Source organism: Notolepis coatsorum (assembly GCF_963971535.1).
Source record: "Notolepis coatsorum genome assembly, contig: SCAFFOLD_431, whole genome shotgun sequence".
Classification (NCBI taxonomy): domain Eukaryota; kingdom Metazoa; phylum Chordata; class Actinopteri; order Aulopiformes; family Paralepididae; genus Notolepis; species Notolepis coatsorum.
The window spans coordinates 24908-51832 of record NW_028169364.1 but is presented as its reverse complement, the minus strand read 5'-3'; the positions used below and the strand labels follow the sequence as shown (position 1 = coordinate 51832).

At 47.2% G+C, this 26925-nt stretch overlaps 1 pseudogene across 1 annotated transcript in view; it reads right to left on the bottom strand.

Annotated features, from left to right (window-relative positions):
• Positions 1-25494, bottom strand: part of LOC311248728 — an 89291-nt pseudogene extending 63797 nt beyond the window's left edge. Inside the window, exons 1-2 of the transcript in view lie at positions 25485-25494; positions 11421-12137 (exon numbers count right to left, since the gene is read on the bottom strand). The product of the transcript in view is annotated as an uncharacterized misc_RNA (transcript). The remainder of the gene's footprint in view (positions 1-11420; positions 12138-25484) is intronic.
• Positions 25495-26925: the final 1431 nt, after the last annotated feature.

Genomic DNA, 26925 nt, shown 5'->3' with positions numbered 1-26925 from the left:
TTTGGTAATCACGCTGCTGGGCGGTACCAACCGATTTCCAGTTCCGCGTTTGCGACGCTGCTGGGCGTCGGGGCGTGTACCTTGTTTTGCACTACTGCGCATGCGGATGAGGGGGGGGGGGGGCTCTCTCGCTCTATCTGAATGAATGAAGAATGTAAACTTTATTTAACAGATTGTAGAATGGGTACAATACAGTACGGCTCAATACACACAATTGTTAAGGGGATGCAGACAAGAGAAAGACGTTTGTCTTGTTTACATCAGGGTCCCCCATTTTCAATTCATATTGACATTTATGACATACACAACATACATGCCATTTATGGCATAGACCATATAGGTATTTAGTACTGATACATTTGTGGCATAAACGGTATTCAAATATACAGTACTGTTACTCATAGATCCTGACAGAGTATATGATGGGGAGGGGACTGTACATTAGGAGGGGGTGGGTGGGTGGGTGGGAGAGAAATATACATACTGTGGGGAGGAGACTATACATTTGGAGGGGGTGGGTGGGTGGGAGAGAAATATACATATGGCGGGGAGAGTATATATACATGCGGTGGGGAGGAGACTGTCTATTAGGAGGGGGTGGGGGGTTTGGACATTTACGGTGGCCAGTTTCGAATTGCAGCCTCCCGTAGGTGCTCTTTAAGAGCGGTTTTGAATGTGGGTAGGGATTCACATTCCTTTACAGCTTTGGGTAGGGCGTTCCACATTGATGTGGCATAATTGTGAAACATGTTTAGTCCCTTGTTTGAGCCGAATCTGGGTTTAACATGATTTGTGGAGCTCCCTCTGGTGTTGTGGTATTCGTGGTATTCACTGACCTTTGGGAAGTATTTTGACATGTACATGGGCACCCCGGTCGTATAGTGTATCTTGTAGACCAGGCCCATTGCAAGTTGCTGTACTCTGTCGTCTACTCTAAGCCATCCTAGGTTGTCAAAGTGGGCAGGGGTGAGGTGGGTTCTAGGAGTAAGGTCAAGCAGTAGTCTGACCAGTTTGTTTTGAGATGTTTGTAATTTTGTTTTTAGCGCCTTTGAGGTGCTTTGGTACCATGAGGTGCAAGCATAGTCGTAGTACCCTTGTGTGAGTGCTCCTGGACGCGTGTATGCTTTACCCAACGCAGTTGTGTTTCCGGGTTCCTCTGATTGGCCACTGACCTATGCTATTACGCCCCCCTTTACACTCTTGCCTGAGACGCGCTGTGAAGCGCCAGCGGGGCGAGGCGGTGGTTTCTCCCCGGCCCCGTGCGCCGCGCTGCTGCCGGCTTGTCTCACATGACTCGGTCCAGCTCCAGCAGCAGCGGCCGTCTTCCGCCTGCGGTATCCTCCCTCCGAGCGTAGCGTAGGAGAGTGACACCGTTCCTATTGTATTTCGCCTGCATAGAAACTGATGGCAAGAACACTCAGGGTTGCCACCTTTCATGCAGGACAATAAAGGATCCAAGGGGTGGGGTGGGGTGCCAGTGGTAGTAAATCATAACTTGTTTCAAGAAAACATTTTGAAGTGCTTTATTAAAGCAGGGTCCACACTTCAGAAATGGTCCTTTCAATTTAAGGTGTTCTATGCAGTTTTAGAAGAGACATATATATATATTCATAACTGGAAAATTGGGTCCCTGCAGCAGGTTTGAAACTAGAATACAATGTCATACAATATCAACCTTGATAGTCTCATTACTTGTGGAGTGTGTTATAAGTATTGTCCACTAGATGTCGTCCTTTACACATCAAACAATTTATCTGCAGACCATTCCACCTTCGCTCAACCCTCTTCCACAAATACTCATCAGTTAATCAAAGTCTTCTTTCATTTCTGTGTGGAACAGGACTTAATCACTGAGCCTCAATCCAAAGTGCCGGTGGGCAAATCATCCTCAAAAGGGCCCACATGTGCAGGTTAAGTACAAACTCTTGACTGCCTGTCTCTTGGTGAAAACGTGAACAAAACACATTTCCCAAACCAGAGAAGTAAGACTCAAACCTGTGATGTCAATATCATTCAGAGGATAAATTCTACAGCCTCCACTGCGTACCGACCCACCTGCGAAAGTGGAGGCTTTCCTTTGTCCTCTTTTTCTCTGTCTTCCAGCGCATGATTTATCATGCAGACTCCCTTCTTTGTTCTTTATTAAATCTCAGAGAGGTACATGAGGATGGGCACTCAGTGAGTGACACACATAGACACAGTTCTGTGATACTGCCTGCATAGACAATAAGAGCTAGTAGGCAATGCTGGAAACGAGAACCCATGTTTAAAACCCCAAAGTGAAAGGTTGGCTACAGTGACACAAGTAAGGACAATAGGGCACATCTGATTTTTTATTTGGCTGTTCATGCATGTCCATGAGATTGAGAGAGAACTAAGTTATTCATATAGTCCTAAATGTAAATGTAAATGTAGTCCTTAACTCTTCTAATATTGACTAATAGCAAACCAACATTTATCATAAAGGAAAGGTTAAATGAGTTTCCTGGTGTAGCACAATGAAGGTATATAAAAGACGTGTTGAAAGAACATTGCATGCTCTTTACTAGTGTGGGTGACCTGGTAGATCTATGATATTCTTCTGCTTTATTCTTTTTTTGTATTTTATTTTTTTATTATTTTTTAAACAAACGTATAAACAAACATGACAACACACGATAAGATATACAAGCATTATTAACAGTGCACATCCAATAAAATCACCATTTAGTTAAATGTCTTATACAGGATATACCCCCAATACCTGCTATCTAATACCCTACACACATATGCTCTAGCTCGTACCCCCCCCTCCCGGACCCCCCATTGGATAATCCATCCATTATCCCTCGCTCCTAACCAGACACTACCATTATATGCTAGCTTTTATTCTCTCCACCACTTCTAACCACATTGTCATTTTGGATTCATTGAGACCCAGAATTATTGCTGTATTCTGATGTCTTTTTTGTTTGGCTACTGCTCCCTGAGCTTTCTCACTACACACACGTGTCAGGTTTCAAAACGACCGGCCTGCTCCAACTTGAGTTGCTATTGCTTTGTGGAATGTTTCACCACATTGTTTGGGAAAAATAGACTTTAAACGAGCAATTTTGCTCCATAGGAATGAATGATTTTGGATTTTTAGGAATGAAGATGTTTTTTTAAATTGCGACATTGGCCTACATTTTGCACCTAGATATAAAAACAAGACATCAAAATGATGCCACGACTGTCCCCTCAGTCATAAAAGAAATTCATGGAATTGGACATTTCAATAATTTTGTAGCCATTTGTTTGACAGTCACACTCCACCTACACACTAATGGACTCTCCACTCCTTTTTCCACATGTATTTAGATTGCCACAGAGGCCACAATTGTTGAATGAATATAATTGCACATAAAGCTTCATCAACTCCCTCATATTAAATATCTAAGCTTTAACTCCTATGGTTTTGCTTTTATTGTACTCTAAAAAGTGAGAGAAGCGCCGCCTCATTGAAATGCATTGAGGATGGATGTGTGTCTTAAGATTTGAATCAATTAAGGCTGGCAGTGAGGTCACATGCACACAAAAAAAATTACTTAAAGGGACAGACACATGAATGAGCCTCTTACACTTTCACTGGGAAAAACACACACACAAATAACTGTTTGTCGTAGAGACTTATGGGAGGTGTCAATCAACTCAGTATATAGTTCTACATTAATGGGTCTATATTAACCTCTTAAGCCTTATTTCACATTGCACAAATACACCAATACAGTCCGTATTAAGTGATGTTGTGTTTCTTTTTCAATTGTAGCCAAGAGTAAAGACCCTAACCCTATCAAAACAGCAGTCAAAGTGTATATTTTCAAAAACCAATTCTTTAAAAAAAAATTATTGATTGGATACTTTATTGACACAACAGTAAAAAAAAACATTTGAAACAACAATGTCAAGTGCTGGTCAAATGGATAGGACAGATCAATTCCGTGCAGATCAGATAATCCAATGCAGTTTTCAAGGCGGTTTATTAGAATGCTATGATCGAGTGTGTCGAATGCAGCGCTCAAGTCCAAAAGAAGAGACTCTGCCGGCATCAGTATTAACCCTGTCACTACCACACTACAGAATGTTAACCCTTTGTCGTGTGGCAGTGAAAGGGTTAACCTTCTGTATTGTCGCAGTGAAAGGGTTAACCCTTTGGTAGTGTGGTAGTGAAAGGGTTAATCCTGAGATAATTTGTTATTTTAACCAGAGCTGTCTCCGTCCTATCTAAAACCAGACTGGAATTTCTCTAATATACCATTTTCATTAAAAAAAAGTATTCAATTGATTAAAAACATTTTTCTCTAGTAATTTACTCATAAAAGGTCATTTGGAAATAGGCCTATAGTTGCTTAGGACATTTGATTTATTCAGTAATGGTTTTACAACAGCAGTTTTGTAAGCATTGGGAAAAACTCCAGTCTCAAGAGATGTATTCATTATTTTTCAAAATTATTCAGAGAGACATCGAAGACATTCTTAAAAAAGGTTGAGGGAACGTTGTCGAGATTGCAGGTTGAAGATTTATTCTGCATTACAATTTTATGAAGTTCCGCCTCAGAGGTGTTGCAAAATGTCTTCAGAGTTGGCGGTTTGTTACTAGGTAAACTGTGTATATCATTGGTGGTATGTCTGCCAATGCCAGCCCTAGTAGTTACTTTATTGGTAAAAAACTGAGCAAAGTCCTCACATCAAAAGACACATGACACAGGTTCAAATTATATAAATTTTAATAGGCATCATATTGATTACTCTTGAAGCAGGTACTGCACAGCACCCTCTCTCACCTTGACCATCAGAAGGGGGGCTATGTGAGACTGTTGTTCATTGACTACAGCTCAGCGTTCAACACCATCGTCCCCACCAGACTGGTGGACAAGCTGATCAAGCTGGGTCTGAGCTCCGCCCTGAGCGCCTGGGTACTGGACTTTCTGAGTGAAAGACCCCAGGCGGTCAGGGTGGGGGGTCAGACCTCCAACACCATCACCCTGAGCATCGGGTCCCCTCAGGGCTGTGTTCTGAGCCCCCTGCTGTACTCACTCTACACACACGATTGTGTGGCCAAGTTCAGCTCCAACTCCATAGTGAAGTTTGCAGACGACACAGTGGTGGTGGGGCTGATCTCGGACAACGACGAGAAGGCCTACCGGGAGGAGGTTGAGGTACTGGAACGCTGGTGCCAGGACAACAGCCTGCTCCTGAACATTGGTAAAACCAAGGAGCTGATCGTGGATTATAGGAGAGGACAGCAGGAGACACACACACCACTGATGATAAACGGGGCTACCGTGGACAGGGTATCAACACACTTGACAATAAACAACATTGTGCAGCATTGTTTGTTGATTTATCAAAAGCATTTGACTCCGTAAACCACAAACTATTACTGGATAGACTGGACAACATTGGCATTGGACAGGAAGCGGTAAATTGGTTCAGAAATTACCTCTCAGACAGAACACAATGTATATTTGCAGAGAACTACAAATCAAGTTTTTTAGAAATCAACAAAGGTGTTCCCCAAGGGTCTATTTTGGCTCCGGTTTTATTCTCTATTTTTATAAATGACCTGGGGAAAGAAATCCAGACAGCCAAGATGCATCTTTATGCGGACGATACAATCCTGTATACAAGTGCTCCCTCCCTTACTCAGGTGATTGAGAACCTCCAGACTGCGTTTAATTGTTTTCAAACCTCCCTTTTTGATCTTAAACTAGTTTTAAATGCAAAGAAAACTAAATCCATGATGTTCACAAGGGCTCGCTCACAGCCAGTGAATCATGTTCATATCGTTACGCTAAAGGGAGCAACCATAGAAAATGTTTCATCCTACAAGTATCTTGGGCTATGGCTGGATGAAAAGCTATCTTTTAAAGTGCATATTGGAAACCTCACAAAGAAACTTAAACTAAAACTTGGTTTTTTCTTTCGCAACAAACAATGCTTTTCTTTTGAGGCCAGAAAGAAACTTGTTCAAGCCACATTCCTGTCTGTAATTGACTATGGTGACATAATATATATGCATGCTGCCTCTTCAATGCTAAAAAAGCTAGACAGTGTGTATCATGCTTCTCTGCGCTTCATCACTAGTGCCAAAGGGCTTACTCACCATTGTGTGCTTTACCAAATGGTAGGATGGACCTCTCTGTACGTACGGAGGAAATCCCACATGTTTGTTTTTATATATAAGGCCATCATAGGGAAGCTTCCCCTATATCTTTCCAACCTAATTAGCTTTGCCTCTAGCAGCTACCATACCAGGTCCACAAGATGGCTACTTTTAAAAAAACCGAGAATAAACACTGAACTAGGAAGAACAGCTTTTTCAAGCTTCGCACCTTGGGCATGGAATGGGCTACAGGACCATATCCACTTAGATACCCTGGTCTCCCTCTGCGAGTTTAGGTCTGTATTACATAACTTCCTACAGGAAGAGTGTCGCTGCTTTCTCTAGTCGGGTCCCAGCTGCAAAACTGCAGAGTTACTGTATTGCCCTGTATTTTACTGTCGTACACTTTTACTGTTATGTAGACTGTTCTGTTTTGTGTTTTTATGTTTACGTGTGATGTATTGTGTATTGTGTACATGCACTTTTATTATGTTCTTGTGTGATGTACCGCACATTTTATTGCTGTCTGATGTTTTCGGGTGTTATTGCTGTCATCTTGGCCAGGTCTCCCTTGCAAAAGAGATCTTGTATCTCAATGGGACTTCCTGGTTAAATAAAGGTTAAATAAAAATAAAAAAAATAGGAGAGGACAGCAGGAGACACACACACCACTGATGATAAACGGGGCTACCGTGGACAGGGTGAGCAGCTTTAAGTACCTGGGGGTCCACATCTCAGAGGATCTGACATGGTCAACACACATAGACACAGTCGTAAAAAAGGCCAAGCAGCGCCTCTACCACCTGAGACAGTTAAGGAAGTTCAGAGTATCGGGGAAGATACTCCAGTCCTTCTACTCCGGAGCTGTAGAGAGCATCTTGACTGGAAACATCACTGCCTGGTATGGAAACAGCACGGCACAAGACAAGAAGGCCCTACAGAGAGTGGTGCGCTCAGCCGAGCGTACCACGGGTATTACACTACCTCCCCTGCAGGTTCTATACAACAAGAGGTGCAAATCAAGAGCCTGCAGAATAATGAAAGACCCCCACCACCCCAATAACAGCCTGTTCCAGCTGCTGAGGTCAGGCAGACGCCTGCGAACCCCAGCTACTAGGACAGAGAGGCTCAGGCTCAGCTTCTTGCACATATAAAAAATGTCACCAAAATTGCATTCTTCCATCTTCGTAATATCGCAAAAATACGCCCCATTTTAACTCTGGCTGATGCTGAAACCCTGATTCATGCTTTTGTCTCATCACGTCTGGACTACTGTAATGCACTTTTTTCAGGCTTACCTAATTCAAGCATCAAAAATCTTCAACTCGTGCAAAATGCGGCTGCACGGATACTAACTAGAACTAGAAAATTTGATCACATCACACCAGTTTTGTCCGCCCTACATTGGCTTCCTATCCAAGCCCGCTCTGACTTTAAAGTGCTACTCCTCACCTACAAAATTTTAAATGGGCTTGCACCGCTCTATCTATCTGATCTCATCTCCCGATACTCGCCCGCTCGTGCTCTGCGCTCACAAAATGCGGGGCTTCTATCGACCCCTAGGGTTAAAAAGAAATCCGCCGGCCACAGAGCCTTTGTCTACCGCGCTCCCTACCTGTGGAACAAATTACCTGCCGTCATCAGGGGCGCCTGCTCTGTCGAAGCTTTTAAATCCCTGCTTAAGACTCATCTTTTCTCTCTCTCCTTCAACCTACCTTGATCTCACCTGGTCGGGGACTGACCTTTAGATTAATCTGTGTAGTTTAGTTATGGTACAGGGTACTACATGGTATCACTGGGTAGTTTACTATAGGGTAGTTTAGTTAGGGTACAGGGTACTACATGGTACCACAGAGTACTACTTGGTACTGCATGGCATTACAGGGTACTACATGGCTTACATAGCTCTACATGGCACTACATGGAACTACAAGGCACCACAGGGTACTACATGGCACTACAGGGTACTACAGGATACTACGGGGTACTACATGGCACTATGGGGTACTATAGGGTACTACATGGCACTACGGGGTACTACATGGCACTACAGGGTACTACATGTCTGCTCCTTTGCAGCACCACAAACATGGGAACTCTCTAACTCTTCCCCCCCCCCCCTCTCCCCCCCCCCCCCCCCCCTCCCTCCCCCTTCTCTCTGAGTACCCGTCTCCTGGCGCTGACCAAGGTGATGGATGCCTTGGGGTCTTGGCCAAGCTTGTAGTGACTGCTCTACATGCACCTCCGAGGCATTGGATCAGTTATTCACCGCCGTCTGTCCGTGGTCCTGTCAACTGATTAACAGACTGTTAACAGTTTAACAGTCAACGCGGTTTCATTGCTGGGTTAAGTATTTCTATTCTATTCACATAATACGCTTACTTCATATATCTACTCCATTCACATATATGCCTACCACTTGTATCTATTGCTATGTCCGCCTACTACAATCTCATGAGCTGTCTAACGCCTGTCCCGTCTCCCTGTCTTTCTATGACTTGCTGTCCTGGAGTGTTGACCGGAGTGTTGGACGTCCCGTGACGAAGGCCGGGAGATTGCGACCCCCTCTGCGTGCCCCCCTGTCTTCAGAGGTCTCGTAGTGGTGACCGGAGTGCCGGATGTCCCGCGATGATGTCGGGGAGTTCGCGACCCTCTCTGCGCCACCCCCCTTCCCCCTGTTTCCGGCTGTCCCTGAGCAACGACCGGAGTGTTGAATGTCCCGTGACTAAGACGGGGAGGACGTGACCCTCTTGCGCCGCCCCTGTGCCTCAAATAGATCCGCTATCAACTATCTTTAATCTTTCAAAATGTTCAGTTGCTATCGCTATTAGCTCTATCTTTAATTTTTCAAAATGTACAGTTGCTATTGCATGCACTCATCTGTGTTTCACCACACACATGAGTGCATGCTTACCAACTGTCCGTCTGCAACACTACTATCACCGACATCTAAGAAGGGAGATCCCCCCTTGAACGGCCCTTCTAAGGTTTCTCTCCTCCACATTGCCTGTGGAGCTTTTTTTCCCTATTGTTAGGTTTTAGTGAGTTTTTCCTTACCTTCGCGTGGGGTATGTCTGGGAGTGCTTGCATTCTTTCATTTATTTGCATTCATCTAAAAAATGTTTGGACCCTATGGTGTTCTTGTTCTGTTCTTGACTTATTGTTATGTTGTCTTCTTGACTTGTTTAAAGAAGACCTGTACGGCCCATGGAGACATTAACGTGTGTTGTCGGGCCCTATAAATAAATTTGATTTGATTTGATTTGATTCTTCCCCCAGGCCATCAGAGCCCTGAACAATGAACACTGAGTGCCACAGAAAACTGATCTATCCACACACAAGCACACATGAGCACACACACGACACGCACGCTGTGCACGCTCACACACTAGCAGCCACTTTAACACTTTAACATGAGCAGGCACACTCTCATGCCGCACACGCCCACACTTATGGCCAAAAAAGGAAAGGCCACTTTAAATTAGTATAACAACAGGAACAGTGTATTGCACTACTAAAGCTACCTAGCATGTCCTATATGCCCTGTAAATAACTATGTACAGATACCGAGATGTCCCACCATGTTACCTGTTACCTGTTTATTGCACAATGTTGTTTTTTATTGGATTCTATTATATGTTGTACCACTGTATTGCACATCGTTGCGGGCAAGACCACCCGCATTTCATTGTATACTTGTATGCCGTGACAAATAAAACTTGACTTGACTTGACTTGAAGCAGTTTCCAGACCAATGATGTGTCTGATGTGAATGTATTTATCCAAGGCATGATTCACGTTCATTTATAGTATCCAAAAGCAGCCTCAACTGCAGCGGCAGCTCCTACTTCTATTGCACCTACAACTACTCCTACTCCTGCACCCACTACTGCACCCTTTTGCAATTACTCAAAGCTCCAAGCGCCTAAAAAATGCAGCTACTGTGTTACGAAGGATCAGATTAAACCGAATATATATATTTATTACTTGATATATATTGCATAGTATTTGTATATCGTCTGATATCCCTTGTGTATTCTTTGTACATATACACAGAATATCCCTTTTACCTAGTACAGACCATAATATTTCATTCTCCTATTGGATAGCGATCCACTAGGCGCCACTGCCATACCCCCAAGGTCTAGTTCAAAGTCACCGCCAAAGACATGCCTGAACATGATCGGCTCTGCGCAAGAATACGAGACATAAATAAGGCTGGTACTAGTTTGTTCACCTAACGTATAAATACGTCGCAGGTGGATACAGAAGCACTTAGCCTAAAGTCAAGTTAACCTAGAAACGTGTTACCCTCAACCGTAAAGCCTTCATCACGAGTCAACGACCAAGTGAAGTGAGCAACCGTGCATCTAAATAGAGCACTTATAACCGCGTGCGAATAGGACAGTAAAAGTGTCAGAGCTTAGTGGAATAACGTCAAGTTCGACCTAGTTAATGTGAAGTACCGCGCACCGGAGAATCTACACCGGTGAATGCAGAGCCCTTTTCCGGCTGGATTATTATTATATTGCTTTGGTCCTGTGGCTGTTGGAGCGGAGGAGAATCGTCTACACCCACTACTGTGTGGGATTTACCCGTGAGGAACATCACTCGAGCCCGTCTCAAGGAGAGGCTGGCTGGCTTTCACCTATGCTGCACGCATACTTGGATTACAGCTGCTGCTTTCGTCTGCCGATCAAGGGAGTAATGTACCGTCTCCCGTAGCAGGAGCTTATTGAGTCCCCGTTGATCCAGAGTTTGCATTCGAACATTTCCTCCCCCTGCTGGCCTACAACCGGAGGGACCCCTACCAGTATCTCCCGCTGCCCTACTAGTGTACCATAGATATAATTCCTAAGATACAGGTGGTATTCATTATCTCCTGCGTAATATGATAATGGACTTACGTTATTGATTTACTCACGCACATTCTTCGCCTTATAAGCGCGACTCTACGTAAAGTATTGTAATATACTATCATTGCTGCTAATAAATATTATTATAACCCAGATTTGTGTGGAACCGTGTCATTGTGGAAGTGTTCATCTGATATACCTGTGTACTGTATGGCCAGTAGTAATGTACATAAGACAGTAGTGGTTTAATGATACCATACTTATTAATACAGTCAGGGAATTGTACCCCTCAGTTACATACTGCATCTACAGCTCCTCCTGCAGCTACAGCTCCTCCTACTACTACTGCACTGGACCTGCTACAAGTGCTCCAACACAAGCCCCTGTCGCAATCCACTTGTTGCGTCTCTCAGCTCTTTCTCTGGCTTCTCTGACTTCACCTTCTCTCACCTTCTTCAATTCTGCCTCATGCTCCCTCTGCATCTCTTCTTTCCCCTCCTCCCGAGCGCCCCTTAGCTCTTCTGCATGCTTTCTCTTAATTCTCTCCTCCTCTCTGCGTATCTGCTCCTCCCTCTCGTTCAGAATCCTCTGCTTCTCCTCCTCTATGGCTCTCTCAGTCTCTTGGAACATGTCATTGGTGTGTAGTGGCTTCCTCCATTCTACGCCACCATCTTCTTGATCTTCTCAAGCAGCTCAGTGACCTGAGAGCGGTCCTCCTCGTCTTTATTGTTGAAGACGTGATACCGGTTGTTACATTGACTGATCTTCAAGCTGGTCATGGTTAGTGAAGAGAACCATGGTGTACTTGTCTGCCTGATCACCAAACATCTTCTGAATCATCTCCACTGCGTTCTTCTCTTCTTCCGTGAATCTTCCCATCTTGATCACAACCAGGAACACATGAGGACCAGGAGAAGCTAAACTAATGGCCTTTTTGATCTCCTTCGTGTTTTCCTCCTCTCCAAATCTGTTGTCAAAGTTGCCTGGAGTGTCGACAACAGCAAGATGTCGTCCATTCACCACTCCTCTATGCTTACCGCACCTTTCTGTCAAAGACGTAGCTGAAAACTTGGATAGGAAAGCTTTTCTTCCCAGGATGGTGTTTCCTGTGGCACTCTTCCCAGCTCCAGTCTTCCCCAATAAAATAATGCGGAGTTCTTCATTGTTTAGAATGGGTCTTGCGGTTAGGTGGCGTAGCGGAGATTGCGTTCGTCACCAGCCCCGGAGCTGTGAGCTGGATTCGCCTGTTCGAATCCAGCTCACAGCTCCGGGGTTGTCACCAGCTTGGCTGGCCGTTCACACTAATACAATTGGCTGTATTAGAGGGTGGGAGAAGCTGGCGGGGTGGGTCCGGGTCGTTGTAAACAGTGACTCCTAGGTAGCCTCCACTCTCCCAGATGATCTGACTGTGGGGGGTAAATGCGCAGCGACCAGGAAGGGATTGGGAATACGACTAACATTGGGATGGGAGAAAATCGGAGGAAAATGGAGGGGGAAAAAGATCAAAAAGAAAAAAAAATAATAAAGAATGGGTCTTAATGGAAGAAAACAATACTGTTATTAGGGGTGGGAGTCGAACATATAATCAAGATCAAGATTATATATTCTAATATTATGTAACACTAAGACCATGATTATCATTCAACTTCCAAACATCTATTTCTTGAGTTTTCAGTCTTGTGATACGGTTTCAACTTTCTCATTCTCAGAGTGTGTATTGAGCTGTACTGTATTGTACCCATTCTGCAATCTGTTAATAAAGTTTTCAATCAATCAATCAATTCTCTACAAACCCAGCAGATTGTCTAGATTAGCCAAGCGGTTTGTGAAGAGGAAAAATATGTATTAATAATTTTACTCTATAATCATCCTCATTCTCCAAGGATTTACGACAAAAAGGGCTTTCTCTTAGGGCCATTTGAGCCCTTTCGGGCCGATTTTGGGATTCACCAACCGTCCCAATAAAACATATATAATTAATATTATATTAGAATATATTGTCTATATTCATGTCCCGAAAAGGTCTCAAATGGCCCTAAGAGAAAGCCCTTTTTGTCGTAAGTCCGTTGGAGAATGAGACCCAATTGTATGTAGCCTCCATGTTTTTGTACCTCAGCACAGGTGTGAAAGAGAGAGAGAGAGAGAGAGAGAGAGAGAGAGAGAGAGAGAGAGAAGAGAGAGAGAGGAGAGAGAGAGAGAGAGAGAGAGAGAGAGAGAGAGAGAGAGAGAGAGAGAAAGAGAGAGAGAGAGAGAGAGAGAGAGAGAGAGAGAGAGAGACGTTGCCTAGGTGATGAGATGGTTAGATAGCAAATGACAGAAAGACAGTGGTAGATCGCTAATTTATTAGACCAGTTGTGTTTCTGGAGAAGACAGAGAGAGAGAGCCAGCCTCTGAATGGAGGCTGGTGGAGGGGAGACCACAAGGAGAGAGAGAGCTAGCGAGCTAGATAGGCCACACAACCAAGGAGAAATAGAATGTACTTAGGTTCTTAACCTTAAATTCTTTCAATGTGTATTTCAATGTTCATTCTGTACAAGATGCTATCGTATGTTTAAGGAAATAAACACCATGCTGATAGGACGACGACTCCAAGTACATTATTTTCCTGATGCATTAAAGGGGAAAGAGATAGTGTTTTAGCCTGTCGGTGCGTGGGACAGAATTCCACCGAACGGTTGCAGCCATGGACGACAAAACAATACACAATGCAGATGCATCACGGAGGAGGAGATTTGAATTTTATTTTATTTTATTAGGGATCCCCATTAGCTGGTGCGATAGCAACCAGCTAGTCTTCCTGGGGTCCACACACACAAAAAAACATACAAAAACAATCACTATTGCAAAAACAAAATTATTAAAAGTCAGTACACACAATGCATAATGAAACTACTGTAACAATTAAGATAGCTAAAATTACATGAGTGTAAAACAAAAACAAAAAATTACTTTACAGTGTTAAAAACAATTTAAAAACAATTTAAGATTATTTTTCAAAGTGAATCTACTGTAAATGCAGCAGAGGTTCCGAGGCAAGCCATTCCAAAGAGTTAATGCTCTAAAAATAAAATATCTCCCCCAAAGCGCTGGTTCTAGGACCTGGCAATTCAAGCTGCAGTGCCCACTACTGGAACCTTGATTGATTGATTGATTGAAAACTTTATTAACAGATTGCAGAATGGGTACAATACAGTACAGCTCAATACACACAATTGTTAAGGGGATGCAGACCAGAGAAAGACTTTCGTCTTGTTTACATCAGGGTCCCCCATTTTCAATTCATCAGGACATATATGACATACATGACATACAGATAGACAGTACTGCTACATCTATACATTTATGACATACCAGATTTGCAAATACAGTACTGTTTGTGATACAAAAGGAGTCAAGAAAAGGGAGTATATACATTTGACGTAGAAACTGTACATTGGAGGAGGTTGGGTGGGGTTGTGTGGGGGGGGGTTGGGTACATTGGGATATTGACAACCATACTGGGTCATTTACATTGGAGGTGGTTGGGGGGGGGGGGAGAAACACTGTATAAACAAGCAAAACTGTACATTGGGGGGGGGGGGGGGGAGACACTGTACAAACAAGCAAAATTGTACATTGGAATATTGACAAAACCATACTAGGTAAATGACTGTACATTGGAGGGGGTTGGGTTAGGATATTTACAGGGGCCAGTTTCGAATTGCAGTCTCCCATAGGTGTCCCTTGAGAGTGGTTTTGAAAGTGGGTAGTGATCCACATTCCTTTACAGCTTTGGGTAGGGCGTTCCACATTGATGTGGCATAATTGCGAAACGTGTTTAGTCCCTTGTTTGAGCCGAATCTGGGTTTAACATTGATTGATTGATTGATTGATTGAAAACTTTATTAACAGATTGCAGAATGGGTACAATACAGTACAGCTCAATACACACAATTGTTAAGGGGATGCAGACCAGAGAAAGACTTTCGTCTTGTTTACATCAGGGTCCCCCATTTTCAATTCATCAGGACATATATGACATACATGACATACAGATAGTCAGTACTGCTACATCTATGACATACCAGATTTGCAAATACAGTACCGTTTGTGATACAGAAGGAGTCAAGCAAAGGGAGTATATACATTTGACGTAGAAACTGTACATTGGAGGAGGTTGGGTGGGGGGGGGGGTTGGGTGTATTGGGATATTGACAACCATACTGGGTAATTTACATTGGAGGTGGTTGGGGGGGGGGGGGAGACACACTGTATAAACAAGCAAAACTGTACATTGAGGGGGGGGAGGAGACACTGTACAAACAAACAAAATTGTACATTGGACTATTGACAAAACCATACTAGGTAAATGACTGTACATTGGAGGGGGTTGGGTTAGGATATTTACAGGGGCCAGTTTTGAATTGCAGTCTCCCGTAGGTGTCCCTTGAGAGAGGTTTTGAAAGTGGGTAGTGATCCACATTCCTTTACAGCTTTGGGTAGGGCGTTCCACATTGATGTGGCATAATTGCGAAACGTGTTTAGTCCCTTATTTGAGCCGAATCTGGGTTTAACATGATTTGTGGAACTCCCTCTGGTGTTGTGATCGTGGTATTCACTGACCTTTGGGAAGTATTTTGACATGTACATGGGTACCTTGGTCGTGTAGTGTATCTTGTAGACCAGTCCCATTGCAAGTTGCTGTACTCTGTCGTCTACTCTAAGCCATCCTAGGTTGTCAAAGTGGGCAGGGGTGAGGTGGGTTCTAGGAGTAAGGTCAAGCAGTAGTCTGACCAGTTTGTTTTGAGATGTTTGTAATTTTGTTTTTAGCGCCTTTGAGGTGCTTTGGTACCATGAGGTGCAAGCATAGTCGTAGTACCCCTGAATGAGTGCTCCTGCCAGAGTCTTCAGGGTATTCTTGTTTACCAGAGAGGAGATCCGGTACAAGAATCAAGTTCGTTTGTGGAGCTCCCTCTGGTGTTGTGATTGTGGTATTCACTGACCTTTGGGAAGTATTTTGACATGTACATGGGTACCTTGGTCGTGTAGTGTATCTTGTAGACCAGGCCCATTGCAAGTTGCTGTGTAATGCTAGTGTATTGCTTGTGCACAGTACTACTAAAAACAATCTGATTGGAGGTTGGTAACCAATAACCATCAACGACAGGCTAATTACCCTGAAATCTAACAGGTGGAAGTCATTACTTTGAAAACTCTTTCTCTGTGCCCCTGTGGTTTAAAGGAACATGCCAACATTATGGGAAATGTGCTTTCCATCTGCAGAGTCAGACAAGAAGATTGATATCAATTTCCTCTCTGTGCATTCAGTAGAAAGCTAGCTGGCTGAAAGCCTAGCTTAGTACAAATGAAGGGAAGAGGATATGGACTAGCTAGCCTAGCTGTAGACCAACAATACCTCTCTCTTGAGTTCTAAGCTATACTGTAAGACAAAAAGCTGCAAGAATGCAAGGTCATTTACTGTATTTTTATGGTATTTACACTTAAAGTAGAAAAACAAAGGTAATCTGTAAAATAATACAGTAAACTTTTTTTTAACAGTGTAGGCTAGTGGTCCATATCCGCTTCCATTCAGTTGTGCTAAGCTAGGCTAGCTTGCAGTTTATTATCTATCTTCTTGTCTGACTCTAGAGAAGATGGTGAGCGCATTTCCCATAATGTTGGTGTGTTCCTTTAGGATAAATCACTGCAATGGACACAGACAGGTCTCCACTCTACAGACTGTATGTTAAATATCTCATGTGATGGTTTCACAAGAGAAGGGAAACATCTTTTTTTAAATATATTTCACATTGTATCTATAGTGTATATAGATACTGGACTGCATAGGACTGTGGAGCTCTGTATTCCCTCCCCATGACACCTGGATCCAAGGGGATTAATAAAGGATAATCTTATTTTAATTGTATCTTCAAAGTCACTGGAAAAACATGAATAGAGTGAGACAGACTCAGCTTCACTCTAGGAGACATGAACAGCATTCACTTGCTGGCAATGACCCACTGAATGTGAACCATTTGTAGAGGCTTGCGTCCACCCTCTCCGTATAGACCACACCTTGTGGGTAGATTACTAAGTTTATTAACTACAATATGAGTTAACCTCAGGATGGCTCATTAACCAAGCATTTCACTGTAATGTACATGTACCATATGTGACAAATACAACCCAACTTAAACTTGAACTTCAGGAATTGATCCTGAAACACCAAACACAATTGTTTCTTTTTATCAAAGTTTACTGAAAATATAAAAAATAATTCCCAACAGTCATAGCAGTTACTGGTGCATCAGGGAGAATCTGTTCAAAAGTTCAACTATGCGTTCCTTGAGCAAATCTTATTCTACACGTTTATAAATGTTTATGATTTACTGACTTTTTTTGCATTTATTTCCACAAATGGCTATAGAACAGACAGAAACCTCATGACTGAACCCACTAGACCTCATTGTTCAAAATCCTTGTTAATAAATGTTTTCAAATACAGTTGATAAGATTGTGGCCACTGGAGTATTCAACCTGGGAATTATCGATCACTGCATACATTATACACTGCATTACATTTAACTGGAGGGGTTACAAATAACATGTACTCTAATAATAAATGTTATTTTCTCATTACAAGTCAAATAGGGTTTGCATTCAAAATGTGCATCTTAAAGGGGCCATATGCTCATTTGGAAGACTCAACAGATGAAAGGTGTGAGGTTTTGTCCGTCCCCCGCCACACGCTCCGTTCCTTTAAGGTGCCGTGTTGATTGGTGCATTCCCCGCCACACGCTTTTGGAGCAAGTATCGATCTCATCACGCAGCTGTCACAGTTTGTAATTAGCGCCCCTGAAGGCTTTATATACACAGACCTTCTTGCTATCGTTGTCGGGTCGTTCTGGAATACAACTGCTTTGCCTGCTTTTTTCCCGTTGCTGTTTCCTGGTCTATATTCTCTCCAGGACCTTTCTGTGGAGAACTGTTTGGAGCTGCGCCTTGTTACCCGTTACGCATTGCACTTGGGTGAGTGGAATCAAACCCCTCTGGATAATTTGGATTGTGTGTTATTGAAGAAACACAGAAGATATCCTTTTGTTTGCTCTGGATAAGTTCTGATTGTGTGTTATTGAAGAAACACTGAAGAGATCATTTTGTTTGCTCTGGATAATTCTGATTGTGTGTTATTGAAGAAGCACTGAAGATATAATTTTGTTTGCACTGGACTCAGCCGGATTGTGTGTTATAGAAGAAGCACTGAAGACATCTTTTGTTTGCACTGACTCTGCTAATTGTGTGTTGGGGAAAACACTGATACCTATCTCTTTCTCCGTTTCCCACCTCGAGGAAGAGCTGGGAGTATCTGCAGAGCCGCTACAACATCATATGCCAAATTCCCACCACTGTCGCCAGGAGGATTCTGCAGAGCGGCTGATGACTCTGCCGGAGGCAGTCTCCCCGTTTGTTTGATTACTGTACCTATTCCATCTTTTGACTCTGTAAATAAATACGCCCTAGCTTTTGGCTCTGAACTTCCTGTCTGTGCCGTTGCGTTTGAGGTCGGTTACAAACCATAACATTACGACCCGACCATGACGACCTCAGCCGACACAGACAGGGTCAGAACAGCGTTGGCGGTCCAGATTGAGTTAACCAACGACCACAGCCTACAGCTAGGTGCGGCTGCGGCTGCTGTACAGGAGCTCCGAGACCAGGTCCTGCCTATTCAGGAGTCCCTAGGCTCTCTGGCTAGCCAGCAGACAGCCCAGGGTAATCAGCAGACTAATATTCTCCTCCAATTACAAGCGCTGAGTGAAGCCGTTAACACCTTGCTTGTAACCCCACCTACTTCAGGAGCCTCGGCCGGAGCATCACCCGCAGCCCTGGCAGGCCCCACGCCTCCCGATCCCGCGCCTCCCGATCCCGCACCTCGGGAGCCCCGTCTCTCCGAACCACGGTTGTTCGATGGTAACTTCGAGGATTGTGCCACATTCATCATGCAATGTGAGTTGGTTTTTCGTCATCAACCCAGCCGATTCACTTCAAGGGGAGCCCGAGTGGCTTACATGACTAACTTGCTCTCAGGCCGGGCAGCCCAGTGGGTCACTGCCTCCTGGGCAATGGGGGCTGATTTCTGTTTTTCCTACCCAGACTTCGTGGCTGAGCTCCGCAGGGTTTTCCACCACCCAGCCCGTGGCCAGGACCCTAGAGCCCGGTTGGGCACCTTCCGGCAGGGCAGTGGCGGGGTCACCGACTACGTGCTGGAGTTCAGACTGGTGGCAACGGAGAGCGGTTGGAACGATCAAGCGCTTCGTCTCACCTTCATGAGGGGGCTCAACGACGCTGTCAGGGACCAGCTCGTGACCCGTGAGGAACCTGAGTCCCTCGAGGACCTATTCAGCCTCGCCATTCGTATCGACGGACGCCTCCAGGAGAGAAGACGTGAGAGAACCCGACAGGGACCTCCAGAGGTTCCCCAGACCCCCCGTACTCGTGACATTACTGCGGTCCGCCCTGCTCCCAACACGACTGGTGGTTCCTTCCCCTCCCGTTCGGTGCCCGGGGAGGAACCCATGCAGCTGGGACGTTCACATCTTAGCCAAGCTGAACGGGAGGCGAGGTTCAGGTCCGGTCTTTGCCTCTACTGCGGTCGGGATGGACACCGTATCGCCAACTGCCCCACCCGGCCAAAAGATCAGGCTCGCCGGGACCCCGGGAGATCCTGGTGAGCCGTTTTTCTCGTTCCCAGAGCCGTGCACCACCTAGCCGTCTGATGAGCGTCACCCTGGCCTGGGCGGACCAACGGGCCACGGTGGAGGCACTCATTGACTCGGGTGCTGACGAGTTTCCTAGACTTCGAGTTTGCTACCCGGGCCAACATTCCACTAGAGGACCTCGTGAGGCCATTGGAGGTGTTCGCATTGGACCAACACCGCCTGGCTGACATCACTCAACGCACCTGTCCTGTCCTGCTCACCATTGCTGGTAACCACGTTGAGAGACTCCAGTTTTTTATCACCAGATCCCCTCTTGTCCCAGTAGTCCTGGGCCGGCCCTGGCTCGCGCTGCACGAGCCCCACATCGCCTGGTCCTCCGGTACCATCAGGGGGTGGAGCTCCTCCTGTCATGCCCAGTGTCTTCAGGCGGCGTCCTGTCCCTCGCCCCGGAGATCCGTTTGTGAGCCGCCTCCGGACCTCTCGACCATACCCCCCGAGTACCATGACCTCGAGGAGGTTTTCAGTAAGTCCAGGGCTCAGGCCCTTCCGCCTCACCGGCCTTACGACTGTGCCATCGACCTCCGCTCAGGGGCTCCCCTTCCCGGCAGCCGCCTCTACAGTCTGACCGTCCCTGAGAAGGCAGCGATGGATCAATATATCTCTGAGTCCTTGGAAGCAGGACTCATTCGGCCTTCCTCCCCTCCTGTGGCGGCCGGTTTCTTCTTTGTTGGGAAGAAGGACGGAGACCTTCGACCCTGCATCGACTATTGCCAGCTCAACGAGATCACCATTAAGAACAAGTACCCTCTTCCTCTCATGAACTCCACCTTCGAGCCTCTCACCCAGGCTACCGTCTTTACCAAGCTGGACCTCCGGAGTGCCTACCATCTAGTCCGTATCCGAGAGGGCGATGAGTGGAAGACCGCCTTCAAGACTCCCAGGGGCCACTACGAGTACCTGTCAAGTCAAGTCAAGTCAAGAGTTTTAATTGTCACGGCATACAGGTATACAATGAAATGCGGCTGGTCTTGCCCGCGACGATGTGCAATACAGTGGTACAACATATAATAGAATCCAATAAAAATACAGTGGTACAACATATAATAGAATCCAATAAAAAACAACAGTGCAATAAACAGGTAACATGGTGTGCCATCTCGGTATTTGTACATAGTATTTACAGAGCATATAGGACATGCTAGGTAGCTTTAGTAGTGCAATACACTGTTCCTGTTGTTTTACTAATTTAAAGTGGCCTTTCCTCTGGCCATAAGTGTGCGTGTGTGCGGCATGAGTGTTAAAGTGGCTGCTAGTGTGTGAGCGTGCTCAGCGTGCGTGTCTTGTGTGTGCTTGTGTGTGCTTGTGTGTGGATAGTTCAGTTTTCTGTGTCTCTCAATGTTCATTGTTCAAGGCTCTGATGGCCTGGGGGAAGAAGCTTAGCCTAAGCCTCTCCGTCCTAGTAGCTGGGGTTCGCAGGCGTCTGCCTGACCTCAGCAGCTGGAACAGGCTGTTATTGGGGTGGTGGGGGTCTTTCATTATCCTGCAGGCTCTGGATTTGCACCTCTTGTTGTATAGAGCCTGCAGGGGAGGTAGCGCAATACCTGTGGTACGCTCGGCTGAGCGCACCACTCTCTGTAGGGCCTTCTTGTCCTGTGCCGTGCTGTTCCCATACCAGGCAGTGATGTTTCCGGTCAAGATGCTCTCTACAGCTCCTGAGTAGAAGGACTGGAGTATCTTCCCCGATACTCTGAACTTCCTTAACTGTCTCAGGTGGTAGAGGCGCTGCTTCGCTTTCTTTACTACTGTGTCTATGTGTGTTGACCATGTCAGATCCTCTGAGATGTGGACCCCCAGGTACTTGAAGCTGCTCACCCTGTCCACGGTAGCCCCGTTAATCATCAGTGGTGTGTGTGTCTCCTGCTGTCCTCTCCTATAATCCACGATCAGCTCCTTGGTTTTACCAATGTTCAGGAGCAGGCTGTTGTCCTGGCACCAACGTTCCAGTACCTCAACCTCCTCCCGGTAGGCCTTCTCGTCGTTGTCCGAGATCAGCCCCACCACCACCGTGTCATCTGCGAACTTCACTATGGAGTTGGAGCTGAACTTGGCCACACAATCGTGTGTGTAGAGTGAGTACAGCAGGGGGCTTAGAACACAGCCCTGGGGGGACCCGATGCTCAGGGTGATGGTGTTGGCGGTCTGACCCCCCACCCTGACCGCCTGGGGTCTTTCACTCAGAAAGTCCAGTACCCAGGCGCTCAGGGCGGAGCTCAGACCTAGCTCGATCAGCTTGTCCACCAGTCTGGTGGGGACTATGGTGTTGAACGCTGAGCTGTAGTCAATGAACAACAGTCTCACATAGCCCCCCTTCTGACGGTCAAGGTGGGAGAGAGTGCTGTGTAATGCCGTTCGGCCTCACCAACGCTCCGGCGGTATTCCAGGCGCTCATGAACGACGTCCTTCGTGACATGCTGGAGGAGTTTGTGGTAGTATACCTAGACGACATCCTCATTTTCTCCAAGACCCTCGAGGAAGACATCCAGCATGTCCGCCGTGTGCTGGAGCGCCTCCTCCACAATCGGCTCTTCGTCAAGGCAGAGAAGTGCCGATTCCACTCCGACTCCGTCGATTACCTGGGCTTCATCGTGGAGAGAGGCTTGACCCGAGCTGACCCTCGCAAGATCCGGGCCGTGGAGGAGTGGCCGGAACCCACCTCTCGGAAGGAGTTACAGAGCTTCCTCGGGTTCGCCAACTTCTACCGAAGATTCATCCGGAACTACAGTCGAGTGGTGGAACCGCTTACCAGGCTGACCTCTCCCGCCCTGCCGTTCGACTGGTCCCCAGCGGCGTGTGCTGCGTTCCGCTCCCTCAAGAAGAGGTTCACTTCCGCCCCGATCTTGCTCCATCCAGACCCCAAGAGACAGTTCATCGTAGAGGTGGACGCCTCGGATACTGGACTAGGAGCTATCTTATCCCAGCGGTCGGCAACGGACCAGAAGGTACATCCGTGCGCCTTCTACTCGCGTCGTTTCCTCCCTGCCGAGAGGAACTATGACATCGGCAATCGGGAGCTGCTGGCGGTTGTGGCTGCCTTGGAGGAGTGGCGTCATTGGCTAGAGGGGGCCGAGGAGCCATTTACCATTTGGACGGACCACAAGAACCTGACATACATCCGTGCTTCCAAGCGCCTCAATGGCCGGCAGGCAAGATGGGCCAGCTTCCTCAGTCGGTTCGACTTCTTGCTGACGTTTCGCCCTGGTTCCCGCAACACAAAGGCCGACTCCCTGTCCCGGTTACACTCCAAGGGGGCTCCAACCACGGAGGACCCGACTCCCATCCTCCCAGAGGCCAGGGTGGTAGGAGTAATAATAATAATTCATTTAATTTATATAGCGCTTCTCAATAACCCGAAGTCGCTGAAGGTCACCTTGGGCATCGAGGGGGTGGTAAGGCGTGCCCTAGGCTTCCATCGCGCTCCAGGCAATGTACCGGTTCATCGTCTCTTCGTCCCCAACTCGGTCCGGTCCCGGGTTCTCCAGTGGGGACATACCAGCCGGTTCGCCTGCCACCCGGGCGTTCATCGCACGTTCTCCTTCCTGGCTCGTCGATTCTGGTGGCCCACCATGAGGAACGACGTCAAGGAGTTCGTACTGGCCTGCGCAGTCTGCGCCCGCAGCAAGGCCTCCCACCAGGCACCCTCCGGGCTATTGCAGCCGCTTCCCATTCCGAGCCGTCCTTGGTCCCATGTGGCGTTGGACTTCGTCACGGGTCTTCCTTCTTCCCAGGGGAACACGTGCCTACTGACCGTGGTGGATCGGTTCAGCAAGGGGGTTCACCTCGTGGCCCTTCCCAAGCTTCCCTCGGCGGCTGAGACGGCGGACCTCCTGACACGCCACGTGTTTCGCCTCCATGGTTCTCCCCAGGACGTCATCTCGGACCGGGGGCCCCAGTTCACTTCCCAGGTATGGCGGGCTTTTTGCAAGGGATTGGGGGCAACGGTCAGTCTTTCCTCTGGTTATCATCCCCAGACTAACGGACAAACGGAGAGGATGAACCAGAGTGTGGAGTCTGCTCTTCGGTGTGTGGCTGCCGAGAGACCCGCTTCCTGGAGCCGTTTCCTTCCCTGGGTCGAGTACTCCATCAACTCCATGGTCAGTTCCGCCACCGGCCTCTCACCCTTTGAGGTATCCCTGGGCTACCAACCCCCTCTTTTCCCTGCACAGGAGTCGGAGGTGGCAGTTCCCTCCGTACAGGACCACCTCAACCGGTGCCGTCGGGTCTGGGAGATCACCAGGACTGCGCTGCTCCGGTCATCGGAGCGTGCCAGTCGTGGGGCAGACCGGCGCCGGGTCCCTGCGCCGACGTACCACCCTGGGCAGAGGGTGTGGCTTTCCGCAAGGGACCTTCCACTTCGGTCCTCGGCCAAGAAGCTTAACCCCCGGTTCGTCGGTCCTTTTGAGGTTCTGAAGGTACTCAGTCCGGCGGCGGTGAGTCTTAAGCTTCCTGCGTCCATGCACGTTCACCCCGTTTTCCATGTGTCCCGGGTTAAGCCTGTCTCTCTCAGTCCCCTGATGCCTCCTGCTCCGGAATCACCTCCTCCCGAGATGGTGGACGGTCACCCCCAGTGGCAGGTCCACCGGTTGATGGGCGTTCGACGGCGGGGTCGGGGGTTCCAGTACCTGGTGGACTGGGAGGGGTACGGCCCGGAGGAACGGAGCTGGGTCTCCCGCCAGCTCATCGTGGATCCCGGCCTGATCACCGACTTCCATCGTGCCCATCCGGGCGAGCCGGGTCGGGCTGGTCGCCGGGTGGCTCCTGTGGAGGGGGGGGTACTGTGAGGTTTGGTCCGTCCCCCGCCACACGCTCCGTTCCTTTAAGGTGCCGTGTTGATTGGTGCATTCCCCGCCACACGCTTTTGGAGCAAGTATCGATCTCATCACGCAGCTGTCACAGTTTGTAATTAGCTTTATATACACAGACCTTCTTGCTATCGTTGTCGGGTCGTTCTGGAATACAACTGCTTTGCCTGCTTTTTTCCCGTTGCTGTTTCCTGGTCTATATTCTCTCCAGGACCTTTCTGTGGAGAACTGTTTGGAGCTGCGCCTTGTTACCCGTTACGCGTTGCACTTGGGTGAGTGGAATCAAACCCCTCTGGATAATTTGGATTGTGTGTTATTGAAGAAACACAGAAGATATCCTTTTGTTTGCTCTGGATAAGTTCTGATTGTGTGTTATTGAAGAAACACTGAAGAGATCATTTTGTTTGCTCTGGATAATTCTGATTGTGTGTTATTGAAGAAGCACTGAAGATATAAATTTGTTTGCACTGGACTCAGCCGGATTGTGTGTTATAGAAGAAGCACTGAAGACATCTTTTGTTTGCACTGACTCTGCTAATTGTGTGTTGGGGAAAACACTGATACCTATCTCTTTCTCCGTTTCCCACCTCGAGGAAGAGCTAGTAGTATCTGCAGAGCCGCTACAACATCATATGCCAAATTCCCACCACTGTCGCCAGGAGGATTCTGCAGAGCGGCTGATGACTCTGCCGGAGGCAGTCTCCCCGTTTGTTTGATTACTGTACCTATTCCATCTTTTGACTCTGTAAATAAATACGCCCTAGCTTTTGGCTAACTCTGAACTTCCTGTCTGTGCCGTTGCGTTTGAGGTCGGTTACAAACCATAACAAAAGGTACGCTACTATTTTACGGAAAACTGTTTGGTCTATTACTTACACTGGGTGTGGGGGGGTGTGTCACCTACTAGACGGGACGCAGTTATTAAGGGGAATTACAGTGTACTAACGGGTATTCATCATTAAGAGCAGTTGATGACTACTGTAAAAGCTCCTAGGTTGGTAAATCCTAAGGCCCCACTAGCCGCGTTCATATACCTTACGCCTAGTAGTGTGGCAACCACAGTTGGGGGCCCGGCTGGACATAGCTCCTCCGTGTTCCGGCTACCCAGTGTTTGTAGAACCTCACCCTCACTAAGCAAGGATAATCCACCCTGTTACATATGCATTTCACTGTAATGTACCGGCGTTTCCTCCGCGCCTACACACCGGCCACACCCTGCGCCCATCAGCAGTCGGCTGCGCCGTCGCCGCCACCTGCTGCCCTGGGACGCCTGCCCCCACCCGTTGTGCCCACCCTGGCCCCCACCCGTCAGCCCCCGCCCACGGTGCCCCAGGGGTTTGCTCAGCAGCCGGCTGATGGGCCCCGCGACGCGGCTATGGGCGCCTTCCCTACGGCGCCTGCAGATGAGGCGCCCTCTGACCTCACCGCTCCTGCCGGTGCCTTCCTGGGCACGCCACTCCCGGTGCCGCGGTCGCCACCGACGCTGCCCCTGCCTACTCGGCCGGGCCGCGTGAGGAGGCCGCCTGCGCGCTACGAGCCCGAGTCCGGCAGCTGGATACAGGATTTAGACCGTTAATCTATTCCGACCCTTAGCTTTCCGGTCTGGGGGGGATGAAGAGTTTATCGCCGGCCACTAGAGGGCAGCGTCTTACCAGTATCCAACCGGATATGCCGTGCACTACGCTGAGCAGCCATCTTAGTTGTCATTCTTCACTTCACAATTATGCCACAACAATGTGGAACGCCCTACCCAAAGCTGTAAAGGAATGTGAATCCCTGCCCACATTCAAAACCGCCCTTAAAGAGCACCTACGGGAGGCTGCAATTCGAAACTGGCCACCGTAAATGCCCAAAACCCCCACCACCTCCTAATAGACAGTCTCCTCCCCACCGCATGTATATATTCCCTCCCCGCCGTATGTATATTTCCCTCCCACCCACCCACCCCCTCCTAATGTACAGTCCCCTCCCCATCATATGTATATACTCTGTCAGGATCTAGGGGTAACAGTACTGTATATTTGAATACCGCCTATGTCACAAATGTATCAGTACTAAATACCTATATGTCCCTATGCCATAAATGTCATGTATGTTGTGTATGTCATAAATGTCTATATGAATTGAAAATGGGGGACCCTGATGGAAACAAGACAAACGTCTTTCTCAGGTCTGCATCCCCTTAACAATTGTATGTATTGAGCCGTACTGTATTGTACCCATTCTGCAATCTGTTAAATAAAGTTTTCATTCATTCATTCATTCACTTCGCCTCCTGCAGAGACGTTCGTTCACTCATTCATGTGAGATGCTCTATGCACCATTACTGCTCATACATATTATATTATATTATATATGCATTATATAGATATATATATTTATGTGTT